Source organism: Amblyomma americanum, chromosome 6, assembly GCF_052857255.1.
Source record: "Amblyomma americanum isolate KBUSLIRL-KWMA chromosome 6, ASM5285725v1, whole genome shotgun sequence".
In the NCBI taxonomy this organism is placed as follows: domain Eukaryota; kingdom Metazoa; phylum Arthropoda; class Arachnida; order Ixodida; family Ixodidae; genus Amblyomma; species Amblyomma americanum.
This window is the reverse complement of record NC_135502.1, coordinates 197,081,446-197,100,669: the sequence shown is the minus strand read 5'-3', so window position 1 is coordinate 197,100,669 and position 19,224 is coordinate 197,081,446. Positions and strand designations below refer to the sequence as shown.

The window sequence follows — 19,224 nt, the reverse complement described above, 5'->3', positions numbered from 1 at the left end:
TTCACAACGCTGCAGGAAAAATTATTGAAGGCCATTCGATTTCGCATTAGATATGGCTACCAGGAAGCAGGACGGGAAGGGACGTACTGGGTAGACTTTTGCGCTCCCATCCATTTGGTCTACAGAGGACAGAGAAGACTTGCAAGAGCAGCTAGGCAGAAGACTGAGCTGCGGCCCATTCCGATAAACATACGCCCAGAATTTCATAAGGATAGAAGATAGGCTAGAGAAAATGTCGTCAGGAGGACCAGAGGAAATTTACGTAGACGCCGCGGGACCGGTAAACGGGATATCAACCTTAGCCTACACGGAAGCGCAAGAAACATTACTTACGGGGCACCAATTCGATGCCAGGGAATCGCCCAGACGGAGGAGGCAGCCGTTACTTTACCATACTACATGCCAGAACTTAACCAGAGAAAGGATTGGCATAAATATGAAAGGAAAATTTAAACTACTGCAAAGTAGAGAAACCAAAGTCTTGAAGTCCATAGCAATGTGGACCCCAGGACCCTCTGCGGATTTTGGAAACGAAGGCGCTCACGCCGTTGCCCGCTCCCGATTACCCCGGCTCCTCCAGCATTCGCAGGAACATAATTATTCAGAGCCGTTATAATGCTATACGCAGTTAATCCACGTTTTAAGATTAACGAGGAAAGTATACGGCGAACGGGGACGAAATTTTAAGTAGATAGCAACGGTGTCTTCCTAAGGAAATCGCTATCAAATACTTATATCAAACCAGTCAAATTCAGCTCTATGCTTCCAAATTTGTACGATCCGCATTGCGCCTTCTGCGGCGAAGTGGCGGACTTATACCACATGTTATGGGCATGCGAAAGCAGTATAGGCATGGGCATGCGAGAACGAATCAATAGCCCAACAACTGGGGACTGGGAGGCGGCGCTGTCCACCTCACACTCGGAAGACCAGCTTAGGCTGGCGAACCGGGCAAGAGCGGCGGCAACAGCTAATGGGCTCCCGGAACTGAGTTCGATTTATTCTGTGCATAAATGCTTTTCTCGCTCACTCACAATTACTAGATATTTTTAGCTTCTCTTTATATATCCAAACCGGGTGTGAAGTATTTACGATTTCACCCCGTTTATATGTTACCCTTGCAAGACAGCCACTGATACGCTTCTGAGTAAACATAGTTATTTAGAAATTTCGGAAATAAGATTTACCGGTGCACTGGAAGTTGCGATGATGTTTCTGTGAGAACACATAATCGCTCTAATCGGTTCCATGAAACGACCGTTTGAACAACGCCCTTCCAACGCCTATTTAAACTATCCTACTATACTTGTAATGTTTCGATAATATCCTTTCGGCTGAATGCTTCATGGTTCCTGTGGGAGACAGCCAGTAGGAGTGCATCAAAGAGGACAAAGAAGAAGAACTGCAGGATGCCAAGAGTACTTGAGGAGAAGAAGAAGAAGAAGAAGAGTATCCGTCGTTCCACCTACCATTGCGACTGATGTTGGCGGCGACTTCCAGCGCGGACCGCTGTGCTTCCGGGTCAAGTACCTCTCGCCAAGGCCTACGAGGAAGGGGTAGAGGAGCTCTACCGGGCGCCCCCTGCCCGACAGGTGCGAATCACAGTCTTTTTGCTTTCTCATAGGTCCTGCATGTGCGGTTACATAACCACCCCAAGGTACAAAGAAACGGTAGCTGTGCAGGCTAGAAACCCACCATTCTTAGACCTTTCCTGAGCGAGATTTTCAGCAGAACAAAGCAAACGAGTTCCATGGCCAGCGCTTGAGTGTTTTGTCTTTTTCACTGCATCCGATTGGTATATAAAACACTAATCGCAGCTAAACACTCAACGGGGCTTATGTTTCGCATTTTGTCCAGCCCACAGGAAGCCTAGAAGAGCTGCTAACGGACCAGCCAAATCGACAGAACAAAAACTTACAAGATGTTTATGCGTAAATCGCTCAATCCAGCGACAGCTGAGTACATAGAGCGCTCCTTCGTGTCTACGTTGTCTCACATTGCGCGTTGCATCTGTGATGTGACTTCACTACTGTGTCATATCTATACCACTGAGTGTATGCATGCGTAATTCCATTGGCGCCTTCCATTTATATTAATGACACCAGTGTGCACGCTCACTGGTACACAGGCATTGGCGCATTCGCTATTCTCTCCAGCTACCCCCCCCCCCCCCCCCCCACCACATTCTGCTCAGTGCCTGCGCGACGCCAAGAAAGCGCATTGTGCGCTCCTCAGCCTCTTCACCCTCTCACTTGTCTCAATCTGCTTCTCCTCAATCAAGAACAGCACAAGCACGCAAAACCTGGCCAGGAGTGTAACAAACCCTTTACCGCCCACCGCCTACTTGATCTACGAAGGACATAACGGAAAGATGCGACACCATAGTATAGGTGCGTTATTTAGCTTTCCACTACGACTTCGGTTGTTGTTTGAAATCAACTTCATGTATGCATTATCTTGAAAAATTAGTAATTTTTGTGAGCTTTAATGCAGGTCGAGATAAAAGCTCTAAAAATGCAGTTTTGACAAGCCATCGCTTCCACTGACAAGCGCAAGCATGTTAAAGCATAGCCTATGTTATATTCATGAACTGGGATTGCACACTGCTACATCTTCCCTCGCTTTAAAAAGAAATGATTGAAGTGGCTACCTTGAGGATTTCACCTGATTTAATATCTGATACGGGTCCCATTTGGACCCAAGATATTAAACTTGCTTCTGAAAATATGGCGGAGCGCTTGAAGCACTGGCACGGCTTGGCCCGGTATTGCACTGCCTCCGGGATAGGCCCGGGTCATAATAGCGCGCGTATTTTCTTTCAATCTTTTCTCTCCTACCCTTCAACTCCTTTACTTTCAGCCCGTGGCAGCGATTGTGGCTTGGCTTGAGCCAGTGGGCAGGCCCGTGCACTGTTCTTTTCATTCTTCCTGACAACAGCAGCAACAGCTGCCTTGTGCTCGTTATGTTACACATGCCAGGTGTTTCAGCGAGCACTTTAAAACATGTCTAAAAGCAGGATGACTGAAGTGGAAAAAATAATGCATATTTTAAGTAATAACCCGTCAGACGCGATGAATCTCAGTTAGTTCAAAATACTGCGAATTAGCGAATTACCCAACATAAAACTGAAGTTTTCTAATCAACCTTCTAATGCAAAATGCGGCAGGTGGTGCCAATGGAGAGTTAGGAGTTCTGTACAAGGCGTTCACATATCAGTTTTAGAAGTGATGAAACAGTTGTTCTATTAATCGCTGCAGTGCGAAAAAATCCGATGCCTTTTTTTCTTCACAGACCAGAAACTGAGTGCATGAGGACCACAGAAAGTTCGGTGCACACGCTAGGTCCGCTGGCGACATGTTTCGATGCCTGACAATCTAGAGGCATTGCCTGAGCTATTTTACGAAAGCCGGCATTTACTATCGCTTCAGAAGTACCGAAATTAATGGATTTTCAAAGCTGGCCGTGCGTTCGACAAAAACACCAAAAAGCAGCAAAATATGCAAGATAGCGGCTGGCGACAACATAGGGTTGTATTATGGTTTAGTTTATGGTTTTATTGTCATTACCATCATCATCAGCCTGACTACGTCCACTGCAGGGCCTCTCCCATGTCCCTCCAATTGACCCTGTCCTTTGCCGCCGCCCCCTGCAATGCCTGCTCAGTCGCTTGCTACGTATAGCGACTCAGTGAAGGTCTCCTGATATTTGGACCACCTGGGGCTCTACATTAACGTGCACTGACATCGCACAGTACTCGTGCCTCTAGCATTTCGCGGCCGGGATCGAACCGGGGTCAGCAGCCGAGCGCCATAACCACTCAGTTATCGCGGCTGCCTGGTGGTATCTTTAACTGAACATCTCAGCATGGTTTTTATGCAAAGATTCCACGTGAAATCCTACAATCAACCGCAAGATAAGCGTGAAGAAACAAGTATCAAAAACAATTTTCACCGCTTATCTGTTAGCTTTGTGCTAGTTCACTGCCGCAGTTGTCGGGGCTCTTACCCGAAGTTCAGCCAATTTGAGATCAGGTTAGGAAAAAAGGCCCAACTTCAAAGAGGAATAGTAGAGGCTGCTGCAATTTTCGTTTCACGCTGGAAGAATGTGTTGGCTCGCCACCTGTTAGCATGTGCACTATTCTTGGACAAACATTTTGAATATTATAAAATTGTAATGTACTGTTGTGGAAATATGAAAGGTAACTGCTCATTCTTCCGATGTGTAGCAAAATCAATCTTTTAAGTAATTTCCAAAGCTCGCATCGAGCAGTAAAGGATGCCATTGAAAAGCAATAGGGAACGCTTTTGACGATAGCAAAAGCTTTAATTGCAAAAAAATGCAAACTTGCCGACTGGAGACGTGCGGGTATATTGATTATAACAGTGAAATCTTTCAATATGTGGAAACATTGCGTTTATAAACTTTTTCCCGTTCAATGTTGCGTTTGCCCAGAATTGCTGCCTATGATCCTCCAAAAAGAATGACGTTATTTTTCGGTGTTATTTTTGTGTTGCATTTTTGTTTCCATCAATTTCACAAGCAAAATGTATGTTTTATTCAATGTTTTTTTTTCATTTCATCCCATTCATGTGCACGTTGTTTTCTGTTAAGCCGCGGCAGTTGTTTTTTATATTCGTTTCTTCGCCCTTATCTTGGGATTGGTTGTAGCATTACAAGTGTGATATATTATAAAATCTATGTTGTCATTCAAGAAATGTTCATTTCATAGTACCCCCCCCCCCCCCCCCGTGTTGTCGCCTGCCTCTGTGGTTTGTATTTTGCGTTTTTTCGTCGTTTTAATGTCCTCCCAACTGGCCAACAATTACACCCTCTCAACCAATGGCGTCCTTTTCTGGCGCCAAGCTGCAAAGCAAAAAGAAGTACATATGGCGGTGCAGTACCCAATAGACAGTTCGAAACCGGCACCGCAGGCATACAGCAGCACTTAACGATAGGCCATTGTGTTTGCACTGATCTTCCCCGCGTGCCTCATGAGCCCAGTTTTTATTTTGTGCGGGAAAAAATACCGAATCCGCTCGCGATCCACAGTTTTAAAGCATGATTACAAATCGGTACGCCATTGTCTTGTCGGTGGGCACTCTCATTACTGGTACTAGCCACCAGACTCAACTAATTTAAAAAGTAATCAGCAAATTTTGTTATTTACGTGCCTCCCCTACTGAAAAAGTTGACTGACGCAAAACCTCATTAATCTTCGTGATACAAATGTCATACAATTTGTATGATATTGCCGAAAATCTTTGTAGTGTTTGTTCCTTCTTCAAATCTGCCGCCGCGCCACTTTATCGCTTTGTTTGCAACGCAAGACGCCACTAGATTTATCTCGATTGATTGCTGCCAGGCAGAGCTGATTCTACGTTGTTGCGGAATGTTCTAGTAACTTCACACGCTTTGTCTCAAAAGTTCGCTATCAGCTTTAAATTGAGCACGGCCGACAGCGGCGGGCATTCTGTTCGACGACCGCCGAGCACGCTTGTCGCTTCGCCGCCGCCGAGTGATTCAGTCCATGGGGGGCGCAAGTCAGCCCATTAAAGTTTTCTTTTACAAGAACTTTTGTCCGTCTTTATCGCTCCTTCGACTGCCGTCCCTACTACGTGACAATATTGTATGACATCTCTATATAAGTGTATGATTTTGCAAAGATGAACCATATTTATTTGAGAAATGAATCTGATAGATCAATGTAATTTATATGACAAATTGTGCCAGGTTATTGTTTCATGCAGCTTTTTTGATCAGCTTAATTAGAATTATTTTTTAAATCCCCCTTTCGCAGCAGCTGACTAATTCTTCCTGAAAAGATTTTGTTCTTCATTACCACCATATTTTCAGAAATTTTTGAAGGTGCTCGTTGACACACACGATACGTTATATCAATGCCCTTGCTGCGCAAGGCACAGAACCTGATTCTTGTGAAAAACATCTACGTCTCTTGCTTTGCTACTTCAAAGCAGTTTCCTGCGGCTAAATTCCGCATACTGCATGCCTGTGCACTCTGTTCGCTGATTTGTTAATGCATATTGCGGTCCGGAAATGTTCGCCGCAAATACGGCCAACGCAAGTACTACACTACCACAAGCCCCTCTGGCAGAAAAATATTTGGAACAAATATGACAGCATACTTGCAAAGCCTAAAGCTATATTACATCAGACTTTAAAGATATGTTGCAGGATACGCCGCGGTGCCCGCGTCGCGCAGGCTCGGGGAGCGCCCTACTCACCGCTGATTTTTACCACGCTATTCCTGGTCCTCATTGGATTCACGGCCCTGCTCTTCTGCACGTTCAACAGAACGGTGAAATACACGACCGCACGGCCGATGCTGATTCCTCGGCACCCGGAAGGACCGTAGGGAGAAGAGACAACGGCGCCTTCGGCTGACCACAACGCTAGCCCTGCCGCCCCGCCTCTTTTGCCGGAAGACCGCCGATGAATATTCTGATGCCAGTAGAGCGAAAACAGACTCGGGGAGCACTCTCAAACCGATCGTCGGACATGTTGACAACGAATATAAGACCGCGTTTAGTGCAGCGTTCTGCATACTGTTTTATTGGGACCACAATTTTTTTTTCTTTCATTATCGTGTAAGCGACGCATTTTCCATTATACTGCCAACGTTATAGTTGTGCACTAAGCATTTTTCTACCACTACGTTTGCAAATAAATTGCACTTTTGCGGATTTTTCTATTACACCACTGGCCAGGCTGATGACGTCAACTCTCCGCAGCGAGTGCGAAGGGTCATGACAAAACATGACCAAAACGTCTCATGAGATTTATTTATTTATTTATTTATACAAATACCTCACAGGTTCCACACTTGGAACATTGTGTGAGGGGAGGGGTTACAATATTTAGCAGACAAAAGATGGTACAAAGTGGAAAGAACAAAAAATAAACAATATTAAATACATTGGACTGCAAACAATGATTACACCGTACATGAAAAAAAAAACCGTAATATATTGACACAAAGGAAAAACAGCAAACAAATAGTGGCACTGCATGGATTTGACAACACATACGATATGGCGGAAATGAAAAGCTCGTGCCTCAAACTGTGCCTCAAAGAATTGAGTATTGTGATATAAAAACGACAACTTATAACCTTAATTTGGCATTGAAAATCGCATAAGAAGCCATCTTGCGGCGATAAGTTAAGCGTCCGATAAGATAAAGTGATGCGATTATAAGTTGCTTATGTGATCTTCATTTTTTTTGTAAGCAAGCGTCCTCTTATTTGGTTATGTTTTGTTTTTAGGCTTCTCTTATTTGGACCTAATGCGCTATGAATGAAGGGAGCTTTTAGTTTTGAAAGCAGAGAAGCGCACATATCTAAGTGCGCGTATTCTGCACGACCACCTATAGGGATCTTTAACGTGCACTGACATCGCACAGCGCACCCTCGCCGAGCTCACCGAGGCCCATCGATCTGCCCAACTTGATCGGCTCCCCTCCGCCCTAGCCGGCCGTCACATTCTTGACGCCATAGGCCTACACCCCCTGGCTATTATACCCACACCTTCTCCCTCCCACACCGCACACGGGACCTCATCACCATTCACCCGCTCCCCAAGAACATGCATCCCGAACATCACGCGGCTCGTCGTGTTGCTCGGGCTGCAGCCCTACACAAACACTATGGCGCACAGCCGGAGAGCGTCTACGTCGACGCAGCCTCTTAAGGGGCGCTCACATTAGCGGGAAAACGCGCAACGCCGGGCGTTTCCCGCGTGCCGCTTCCCGCCCAAGCCGGTTTTTCTCCCGCGGACAGCCTGCTCTCCCGTCCCGCGGAGCGATGGGTTCGGTACCTATTTTTCCCGTGCCGGTGACAGAACAGCCAATGGGCGCCGACCGTGAACCGTGACGTCGGTCCCAGTTCAGTGACCCCGTCGGCGGAGGCGGAGGCTGCGCGCGTCCGGCCGGCCGGGGCACTCGGCGGCTGCTTTGCCAGGGCGACGGGAGGGGAGCTAGCAGGGTGCGCTTTCCAGTCTTCTCTAGTGTCACGTGACTATCCCCTTCTCTTTCTGCTCATTCGGGTCCTCCCTCAGCGCCTCCTCTCTCCACATTCCAAGACAACCGCAGCGAGAAAACGCGCGTAGTGTGAGCGTCATTCCGAGGAGCTGCGAGGCAGCGTCGACGTTGACGCTGTGCCGGCGCGGGAAGCTTCCCGCGCTACCCTGGCGGTAGTGTCCAATTCGTACACCCCTATACGGAAGGCACTGTCATTGCCTCCACTCCTGCGGAAGCGGAGGAGGCAGCCGTAGCCTTAAGGGGCGCTCACATTAGCGGGAAAACGCGCAACGCCGGGCGTTTCCCGCGTGCCGCTTCCCGCCCAAGCCGGTTTTCCCGTGCCGGTGATTAAGGACAGCCAATGGGCGCCGACCGTGAACCGTGACGTCGGTCCCAGCTCAGTGACCCCTTCGGCGGCGGCGGAGGCTGCGCGCGTCCGGCCGGCCGGCCCCGGCCGGCCGGGGCACTCGGCGGCTGCTTTGCCAGGGCGACGGGAGGGGAGCTAGCAGGGTGCGCTTTCCAGTCTTCTCTAGTGTCACGTGACTATCCCCTTCTCTTTCTGCTCGTTCGGGTCCTCCCTCAGCGCCTCCTCTCTCCACATTCCAAGACAACCGCAGCGAGAAAACGCGCGTAGTGTGAGCGTCATTCCGAGGAGCTGCGAGGCAGCGTCGACGTTGACGCTGTGCCGGCGCGGGAAGCTTCCCGCCAGTGTGAGCGCGCCTTTAGCCATCGCTACTACATCGGCGACCCACATTTTCAGCGACTCAAAGACCGCGGTCCGTAACTTTGCGAAAGGCCGCATCTCCGAACCCGCTTTCCGGCTTCTAAGCCGGTCTCCCGCCCCTACCCGACCTATTCAGCTTCTCTGGGTCCCGGCACACGCCGGCCACTCAGGTAACGAGGCGGCTCATTCTTTAGCTCGAGGTTTCGTCAGCCGAGCAGGAGCCGCCGACGCCTGGGGAGACGCTCGAGATCGAATGGTCGCGTATCACGAGATGACTCTACACTACCGTGAGCAACGGCTAACGTATCCCCCTCCGCACAAGTCTCTCACTAAATTACAGCTGGTGACGTGGCGACAGTTACAATCCCGCACCTTCCTCTCCCCTGCCCACTTAGCCCTGGTTCACCTGGGACTGTTCACGCCAGTATGCACCCTCTGCGGCGCTCCGAAAGCGGATTTTGCACACATTCTTTATTCTTGCTCTGAGCTCCTTCCACCGGCCTATTGGCAACTCACAGACCTCGAGCGATGGGAGGCTGCGGTGTCCCGTTCTGACCCGGCTGCCCAACGGCAGCTAGTGGACTGGGCTTTGGAAGTCGCTGAGAAGCATCACCTTCCGGCCATGACACGCATCCAAGAGCAATCCCATCACTAGGATGTAACAATTCTACTTTATAAGTTTTTTCACCACCACCACCACAGCGCACGGGCACGTTTTGCGTTTCGATGGAGGCGAAACTCAGGTTTCCCCCAGGTGGTCGAAATTTTTCCAGAGCCCTCCACTACGGCACCTCTATCTTCCTTTCTTCTTTCGCTCCCTCCTCTATCCCTTCCCTTACGGCTCCGCGGCGCGGTTCAGGTGAGATATGTGAGACACTTTTTCATTTCCTTTCCCCAAAAAACAAATTTTCATTTTTCATTCAGGCTGGGTTTCGAGCACTGCAGTCTCAAGCTGCAAAGCAAGTGCATTGGCGAGCCAGCTGCCGTTCGAGAGGTTCAAGCAATTAAGAGTGTTCAGGTTCGTTCGCTTTTCTTTCTCGTGCGCTTATGGAAGGAAAAGACTCAGGAATAAAAAATTACGGAAGATTACGGCATTGTCGATACTACAGTGTGAAACGACGGAAGCCTGACACCATTGCCAATGGCGATTTGTTGCGTCGGAAACACCACGGAGGCGCACAACTTGGCACCCGGAGATGCAGCGAGTCGCTTCAAACGCATTGCCTCTCTTGCGTTGGCCCGTCGTGCCCCTGGACTCTGTGGTGTCGGACGCGCCTCGCCGCCCTGATGCATGCGACGTATACGCTCAGCCTCTCTTGAGCGCCGCTTGCGTTCAGCGGCTGCCGCACGTCGCGTGGTGGGAGACACTGGTTTGGCGAGACGAGGCATCCTTCCCACACGATACAGCAAAGAAAACTGCCGCCACACCACACCCAAGCAAACGGTCACCACGCGCGCCTCGCGACAGTGACGTCAGGGCACACAGCGCCCAATCGGGAGGCCACCTCAAACGACGTCAGAACACAGTAGAGCAATCCGGAGGCCGGAAAGCTGTGAAAGTTTCTGCTAACGGCAGATTACCTTGACAATGAGCCATTGAAGGCTTCCGGTTTAAAACTCAACGAGCGGACTTCTTCCCGAGATGCAGATGAAGAAGTACCCGTTGATATGGATATGTGTGCCGACGCGCGGCAGTCATTTCAACGTCGTGACAATAAATTCGGTCATGTCTGCTCCAACCCGACGCGCTTAAGATGGGAGTTGATGACTGGATGGCTATCTCGAGTTCGACCCATCGCGGCGCAGATGGAACGTCTCCTGTTGTGATGGTTTGCACCACGGCGGCGCCGCCACTGGTTATGCAGCACTTTTCACCATTAGGTCTCTTGAATGGAAGCTGTGTGCTAGGACTACAAATCTCGTATCAGTGTTATTGGAAGCAGCTCTTGTTCGAAGAAATTCGCCCTAACAAGTAGTGAGGTTAGATGACGCAACGGTGCTGCACTTCTTCACTGATGATGTTCCCGCTTGTTTGCTGATCCGGCGATACACTGCGAAGGGCAGAGAGGACAACACTTTCTTCAACTGTATACCCGTTTATCGACCGTTATGTTACAAAGTGGTCGGCGTTTACTCCCAGTAAAAGCTACGAACTGAAACTCTCAAGCAGGCCGGAGTCCACACCAAATTGTATCCCTGTCAGCCTCCGACTGTTCAAGAGTCTAATACGCCAGTCTCTCGCGCTGTGTATTGAAAACATGGTCTACATCATTACCAGTTCTACCTTGAACGATTAATAACTGGACGCTCCACTCCAGTTGTAGCCAACACAGTGCTGTGCGTTTGTGTTTTTAATTCCTCTAAAGTGAACTAATCACGCGCACAACCTGGACACATTTATTATTGTGTAAATTGTACATATTACTTCTCCCCTATCCTCTCTTCCTGTCCCCTCACCTCTTTCATTTAATTTCTCCATTCTGCCTGCTATCCTTTATTTCCGCTGCCCCAGCTCAGGTGCTTCAGTATCGATGCCGGGGCTAGCAAAAATCTTTTCCTTCCTTTTTACTATTATTTTAGTAAAAAAACCACTACCACCACCACCACATCATCACCATCTGTGCGCTTGGAAGGGCCAACAGATGAGCATGCAGCATGCTGCACGAAATGACTGACGATCAAAAGCAGTGAAATTAAGTTATACGACCTAATGCTATCGCAATGCCTTCGGGTAGTAGTAATTAAGCGACCAACAAGCTTTCCTTGTTCTGAGCCTCTTCTGTACTTAGCACTTAATGTAATTGTCGTGGCAAATGCTACTGCGTTGTTTTCTGAACATTCTTGAATATTAGCTTTTGTATGCAGGCACAGCTACGCTCTGACTCATTTTAGGAGTGCATGTATATAATAATAAAATGTTATAAATGCAGGGAACGTGTGTGTATGCAGTGCGTGCCAGAAATAAAGGTAGAGTTGTATTTTGGCGCTTAACTCATAATGTGACTCAAACAACACACACACGTGCGCGCACACATACACGCACACACAGTGTAAGCATCCAGCCTCTCATCCAATGGTGTCTTGATGCTGTGGAGGTTGCCCAGGAAGGCGACCGCGGCCACATTTATTGAGGGCTGCAGGAAAAGATAGCTGTGGAGCGGCGGCGGCAGCGTCCGGCCCTGGCCAAGGTCCCGAGCGTTCTCACCAGCGCGTGCTACCCTACCAGTAGGCTACCCTACACGTAGGGAGGGGAACACGGGGGAAAAAAGGGAAAGAAAGAGCGATAACGAAATGAGTCGTTCACTGCCTATCGACCACTGTGTCAAGAGGATAGAAGGCACACGCTTAAAGCTTAAGGTTTATAGTCGAGAACTCAATCCCGAGTCCTTTAAGAACTTCAGGCACGCCTTCCAAACTATTAGTGACGGTGAGGGAGGGTTGAGAATGTGAGGACGAGAGCGAGGGAGGATCAGCAAGTTTCGCAAAGAGAGGGTAAACGAGGGCTGGATAAGTTTTCAACATGAGGGCGAAGACGAGTGAGGGCTATAGATTCAGAAGTGAGGGTGAGAGAGGGGAAGTAAAAGCGAAGGAATTTGCCAACCTCTGGTTTCAACTATGCTCTTATCAACGAAACTACCTTCCGTATGTGAGGCAGGCTGGACGAGGCTGTCCAGGAGCAGGTCAAGCGTAAGACGCGCTGGTTTTCGAAGGGCGGAATCGCACGTACGGCGCCAGTGCTGAGTAGTCTATAATCCTATACTCACTAGGGGACGTTAGTTATTGGGACGCTCGCATATGAGAACTATATTACACAGCTTACAGCCGCGCCGTATTTCAAGCAGAGGGATAGCGAGGAATATAATCTGGACATTTAATGTGACCGTGAGCACCAAAGCCGAGAGTGCAAATATACCACGCGACAGTTTTATTAAACAAATTTTAAGCCACATTTCACGAGGCAAACAGGTCGCCACCATTTCGCAACGATATGACGCGCACCGCTGGAGACGCTCTGCTGCGCTTTTCTGCGTGTGACCTGGTTTTAGCCCAAAACATTGGTCGACGTGCTTACAGCGCGCAAGGAACAGTGATTCACGCGGGTCAGAGTAATGAAATGATGCCAAAATGGAGATAGTAAAGGCGGTCCTTCACTATCTCTATGCCTCTCACACCGCTACTGCTCCCTGCAGCAAGCATTGCGTTGTATAGGGCTCGCCATCTGCGCGATGAGCGCTGAAGGCGAGTTGAACACATGCTGGTGTATTGAGGGTTCTTTTTCGGCGGCGTCTTCGCCTGCCGTATTCGTGGGGTTTGTGGCGTCAGCAGACGCGTACAGTCCCGTGGTCGTGTTGAAGGGCCTTTGGCGTTTTTTTGTTTGTTTGTTGTTTCTATTTTCCTGCTTTTCTCTTTAAATTAAGTTTTTTTTAGCGTTTAACTCATTTTATTTTTTTTATTGGCTTTAAGCCCGGTAAAGCGTTGCTGGTCCGGGCTCCCTCTCCCTTTCATTTATGTTTTTTTTTCTGAGAGGACGAATAAAATGGTAAAAAGGGCTCTCCGACCTCGAGGACTTAGCGGCGTCCATCGCGTAGAAGCTGACCACTGCGGACAGCGTGATGACCACCAGAGCCATGGCGAAGATGGCCCGCGGGAATGGGCTGGGATCGGGCTGGAAAGGAAGAAGCCCCGAAATGGATCCAAGAGTAGCTTTCAGCGGCATGGCGATAAATGCGAAGTGAAACACGGCACTTGCGACAAATACTGTTCTCAAACGCTTGTGCGCTCACATGAAGCGATCCAGAGACTCGGTAAGATTATTATTTTTCAATAATTTCATATGCATTACACGGCTTACGCAATAAAATTTGCATGCTTTATGTACATTTGCGATCAAAAGTTAAAGGAACGGGAGAGTGCGGGAAAAAAATTGCGCAATCCACTCGCCTGAAATATCTCAAGGTGTTAGGGGACGTGCCTGCTCTGTCCTCTGGAAACAATAGCACGTCACTGGGTAGCGAGGCAGAGCTACGTCTCTTAATACTTTGATCGAGATAGTACGTTATGTAATGACAGTTAGGGAACTGCAGCATGTGGGTAAAGTTCTGCTGTAAAGATATTTAAATAGGAGAAACCATCAGAAACATATTAAGTGAACTACTGCAACAGATTTCCCGTATCTATATCTATGGCTGTTTTTTTCTCTCACAAAACCAATTAGCAGGAAGTTAAAACCGGGGTTGTCCAGTTCAAATACGTTTTGGCGCACAAATAAAAGAAATTTTCAAGCTCTCAGATTGATTCCGACAGATCGCTACGAAATAGTAGTTACATTTGGCCACGGCAGGTTAGTACAAGTTAGCATCATTTTTTGTATTGCGATTGTTTGAGATATAGCTAATACGCTTTCTCACACAGGGAAAAACACGACTATGGCTCACGCTGCGACGAAAAATAACGTATTGCGCAATAGCGATAGAACCGCCCTCCTTCTACTTCGTGAGAAAAGATTCCATTATGAAGCCGACACTGAGGACTAAACGGGACTCAAGAAGAGCCTTTCTCCCGCACACAGGAGCGAGACGCGGACCGCGCCAGCGTCCGTCGCTCCAGCAAGTCTCGTTCATCGTCTCGTCGCCGCCAGGACCAAGAGTCTCCACAACTTTACTGGGCGGACAAGGTAGCAGGTGACAGATTCAAAGCTACTAGCCAGCACTCAACCCCCCGCCCACACAGGTGGACCCCCGTGACCGGGAGCTCCAGGCCCTGCGAGAGGAGGTGAGTCGTCTTACCTCTCTCATCAAGACTCCCACCTCCACCCCTGCACTGCTTCCGCCAATCGTCCCTCCCACGCAACCCACGCCGCTACTTCTAACACCCACTGAAAAGTTGGAACAATTCAATTTCAATTTATTTTCTCATGTTATACATGGTGAGGGTCGAGGGGGGAAAACCCAGAATTTGTGGCTTGACATGCCCCTCGGCCCCTACATTGCAGGGCAGCAGGCAACATACACACACAAAATCATTAGAAAAGACAATGAGGAAATGATGGCTACACAAAAAATGATAACAAAAAAAAAAGCAACAGAAAAATATACTCCACAGAAAAAACATGTCATTGTTTATTCAAATAAGGTCAACACTTTATGGAACGAAAGAGATAAGGAAGCAGTGAAAGCATGATGAAATCTAAAAAGTAGCCCATACATGCTGTATATTTTTTCGGCATGCTCGTGATACATCAACTTTTGCGGCATGAAACTTATTTTAAAGACGGGGAAGCGTGTTTACTAGGCTATATGTACCATATATAGTGCGGCATGTTCGAATATGCCACAGTTCGCTGCGTCTGCTAGAGTAAACTTGTACATTTAGCGAAAGGTGTGCCGTGTTACGCAAGTAATTCACATTTTGTCTTAGGTCCTTCTTGTATCTTTCAGCCAGCCTAACATTATACATTTCAGATACTTTACGGCATTGAGCTGGCGGAATAAGTCGCATGTGTTTATATCTGAACCGACGTTGAGTATTGCACGTAGAGCGTTCTTCTGTAAAACAGAAATCTTATTTTTATTAGTACCTGTAGTTGTTCTCCAAACTAAGTGCGCATAGCTTACTTGGGACATAAAGAGCGAATTATACAGGAGAAGTATAACTTTGCATGGAAGTATGTAACGATGCCGGTTAATGTTACCTGTGACACGAGAAAGCTTACTGATGACAGCGTTAACATGATTATCCCAGCTTAACTGGCTGTTGAAATATACCCCTAATATTTTATTATTGTCTACAATTTCTATCGTTTCCAGACCTAGATTAAGATCGCATGGTAGAATAATGTTTTCATTTTTTGGTTTGAATATAATAGCCTCAGTTTTAGTTACATTAATTTTCAACTGGTTATTAAGGGACCATTGATGGAGTGCGTTTAGTGTCCTAATTGTCTCGCTTATCATATCTCCACATACGCTTGATGAGAAGAACAGTGAGACGTCATCTGCATACATAACACACTTCGCATGCAGGCATTTATTAACGATATCATTTATATATAGGTTAAAAAGAAGCGGTCCAAGGATACTTCCCTGAGGTACGCCAGCAGTTACTTTTTTTGTACTGAGGATTGACAGCTATTAATACTTACAAACTGAAAGCGGTGTGCGAGATATGACGAAAGAAGCGCATGAACACGACGCCTAAAGCCGTAGTCGAAAAGTTTTGCCAAAAGTATATTATAACTGATGTAGTCGAAAGCCTGCGAAAAATCTATAAAAACACCAAGAGCAAGTTTTCTTTCCTCGAAACACCGTAAGATATACAATTTTTGGCTTAGTAATGCTGTCTCGGTAGATTTGTGTTTGATAAAACCAAACTGCGAATCTGTTATTATTTGGTGTTTGTCACAAAAGCATATATTCGCGTGTGGATAATTTTTTCCAGTCCTTTAGAAAAGATCGGCAGCACGGAAACTGGCCTGTAATTTGAAACACAATGCTTATCTCCTTTCTTATACAAAGCAGTCACTTTAGCAATTTGCATGCGCCGTGGAAACACTCCGCATTCAAAACTTAAATATATGTGCTAAAATTGGAGCTAGAATATCTAACATATGCTTCACAGGCCGTATCTCTAGATCATCCGCATCATGGCATCTGCTGTTCTTCATGTTAAAAAATGCAGTGAATACTTCAGAACATGTAGTTGGACTTAAATACATAGAATCGCTGCTTTGCCTGATGAGAACACCATATGACATGTTTGACGAACTTTGGTATTCTCGGGTAACGAAATATTGATTGAACGCCTCTGCTAGTTCCTGCCCATTTACACTTCGTCCTTGAATAAGTACTTCTTGAGGACAGCTAGGCTGCGGTGTACGTAAAACAAGGTTGTTAATCTGGTTCCATAACTTTCGGGAATCACCGTCGCATGATTCGAATTTTCCGTAGTAATACGAAGCCCTAGTACGCCTTAACTTTTTGTTTACCTTATTTCTGAGGACTTTGTATCTTGCTAATAGTTCGGGATCACGTGTTTTATTGAAGTCTTGGTACATTTTTTCTTTAGATTGTATCTCTTTGAGCAATTGTGACGTCATCCACTCCTTGCGCCCTTTTCGAGGTGCTACGTGCGCCTTGTGTGGAAAATGTTCAGTGTAAAGCACTTTAAATTTATCACGAAAGCTACCATAAGCGGCGTCGACGTCTACCATAGAGAGCACGTCAGACCAGGTTATATCTGAAACAGCCTGCCTGAAATAAGCAAGGTGTTTCTCAGTTATCGCTTAATGAAAGCAAGCACGTGCTGGTTTTTTCTTCATGCCTGATTTCACCCCTAGCAGTATTGAAAAATGGTCACTAATGTCATGATGAAAGACAGAGGACACAATGCTCTTTTCATCAAAATTAGTAATAAAAAGGTCAATAAGTGAGTTTGTATGCATAGTAACTCTTGTAGGTGTATCAATTGTGTTAATGCTGCCATTTGCGGAAAGCAGCAGAATCAAATCTTTTGATGTGCTGCGATCGGAAAGCAGATTTACATTAAAATCGCCGCCTAGAATGACACTGAAGTTGTTAGAGTTCACAAAATTCAAAAATATGTCAACGAAAGAAAAGAATTCTGCAATTCGGCCATCAAGAGGGCGGTAACAAACTGCAATAATAGTGCGGTCAAAATATAAGCAAACCATGTCGTAGTTTCAAGTGACACAACAAAATCTTGATACTAGGTCACAATTTATACACTTTTTTGCTAAAGCACGAACACCGCCACCACGATTTAACGATCTGTTCATGAAGAACGAGTTGTACTCGGGCATATTAATCACTTCTTCATCACAGGAGTACCAGATTTCCGTAATCATCAACACTTCAAATGTATCTAGTTTATTAAACAGGTACTCAAGATCAGCAGTTTTATTTACGGCAGACCGCGCATTCACTTGGAGACAACGAAAAAAGTGTTTGTTAATATTTCATTACACTTTACTTCATTCACGGTCATTTGATAAGGCTGGTTGGTAAGGCTGCGCACTTCTACATTGATCAATGTTTGCGGCGCCCTGACCGAGTGGTCTGTGGTTCCACACTGTGCTCTACTTCGCTTTCTTCGTTTTTTGATCCTAGTTCAACGATGTCGTTGTATCATTGTACCAGGTGAAAAGACAACCATTTATTAGGACTTTATCATACGTCAGCCTCACTTTTTCTTTCCTGTCACGATATTCTTTGGTTCGATTCCACAGCTTTTTCCTTACCTCTTGGACACTTTGTGAAAAATCTTCGTTGATTGAATAGGTAGACCCTTTAAGTTTAGAGCACTGCTTTAAAATGCTTACTTTATCGCGGTAGTCTAGTAACCTAAAGATCACAGTTCTATCTTTGCCTCCATTGTCTGCCTTTCGTCTACCGAGCCGATGTATTCTTTCAATAACTGAAATTGTCACGTTCAGCTTATCTTCACGAATATCTTTTGTTACGATAGTCTGAAGTTGTTCGTCAGACTCTTCTTGTTCCACTATGCCAAAAACAATCAGTTTTGATCGTCGGCTTCTATTTTCTAAATCATCAATTTGTTTTGTTCTTAAGAACAGCTGTTGCTCCAATACAGTTACTGTTTTTTTACATTCCATGACTTTTTCCTTAAGGCTTCCTATCTCTTCCAGCTTCTTTTCAATAACGTTTAGCTTCTGGTTCGTTACATTTTTTTCTTTATTTATTTCCTGTATGTCTGCTGAATAAAACTTCAATTGCTCCGAAATCGAATTGTCCGGTCCGGGATTTGCCTCGATATCGCCCCCAGGAGCAACAAGAATCGCAGTGAAACACTTAAACTACACATCAAGTCAAGCACGGGCCGTGGGCACGTCAGCAAAAGAAGGAAAACATTGTTGCTATGAAATAATTTTCCATAGCGTTTGCTCACCTGGGTAAAGAAGACAAAAGGGCTTGAAGCCCTCATCCTGGTATTGCCGCCGCGCCCATGGCACTGCCGCGTGCTTCGTGGCACCCCTCTTTTATACAGTCCGGTGATGCTGCTGCCGATGCTTCTGCCGCTTCCGTCTACGAAGCAGTGGCGCCGCTGAGAAGGCTGTTGTAGAAATCTTGGAATACGGCCTCTTCTTGGGATCTTGAAATACTTGAAGTGATGACGGGATCAATGCAAGCAGCCGTACTGCCCGATAACGATGCGCAGTGTAATGTCGGTGGCTGCCCCACCAGTAGAGGAGGCAATCCGAGAAAAACCTGGGTAAAGAAGACAAAAGGGTTTGAAGCCCTCATCCTGGTATTGCCGCCGCGCCCACTCGGACTCCCAAACACCCACGTCACCCCCCCCCCCCCCCCCAATAAAAAACGCACAACAGAGCACCCACCCGTCACCCAGGCCGACCTTATATCCCTAGAGGCCCGCATTGACGCTAAACTCGCCGAAATGGACGCGCGTCTATAGAAGCAACATTTAATCAC

At 46.9% G+C, this 19,224-nt stretch overlaps 1 long non-coding RNA gene across 1 annotated transcript; it reads right to left on the bottom strand.

Annotated features, from left to right (window-relative positions):
• Positions 1-6,829: 6,829 nt before the first annotated feature.
• On the bottom strand, positions 6,830-18,984 carry LOC144095153 (uncharacterized). The gene is made up of 3 exons (XR_013306700.1): positions 18,683-18,984; positions 13,318-13,424; positions 6,830-10,809 (listed from the first exon to the last, which is right to left on the bottom strand). It is a non-coding gene; the product is annotated as an uncharacterized LOC144095153 (long non-coding RNA).
• Between the last annotated feature and the right edge of the window lie 240 nt (positions 18,985-19,224).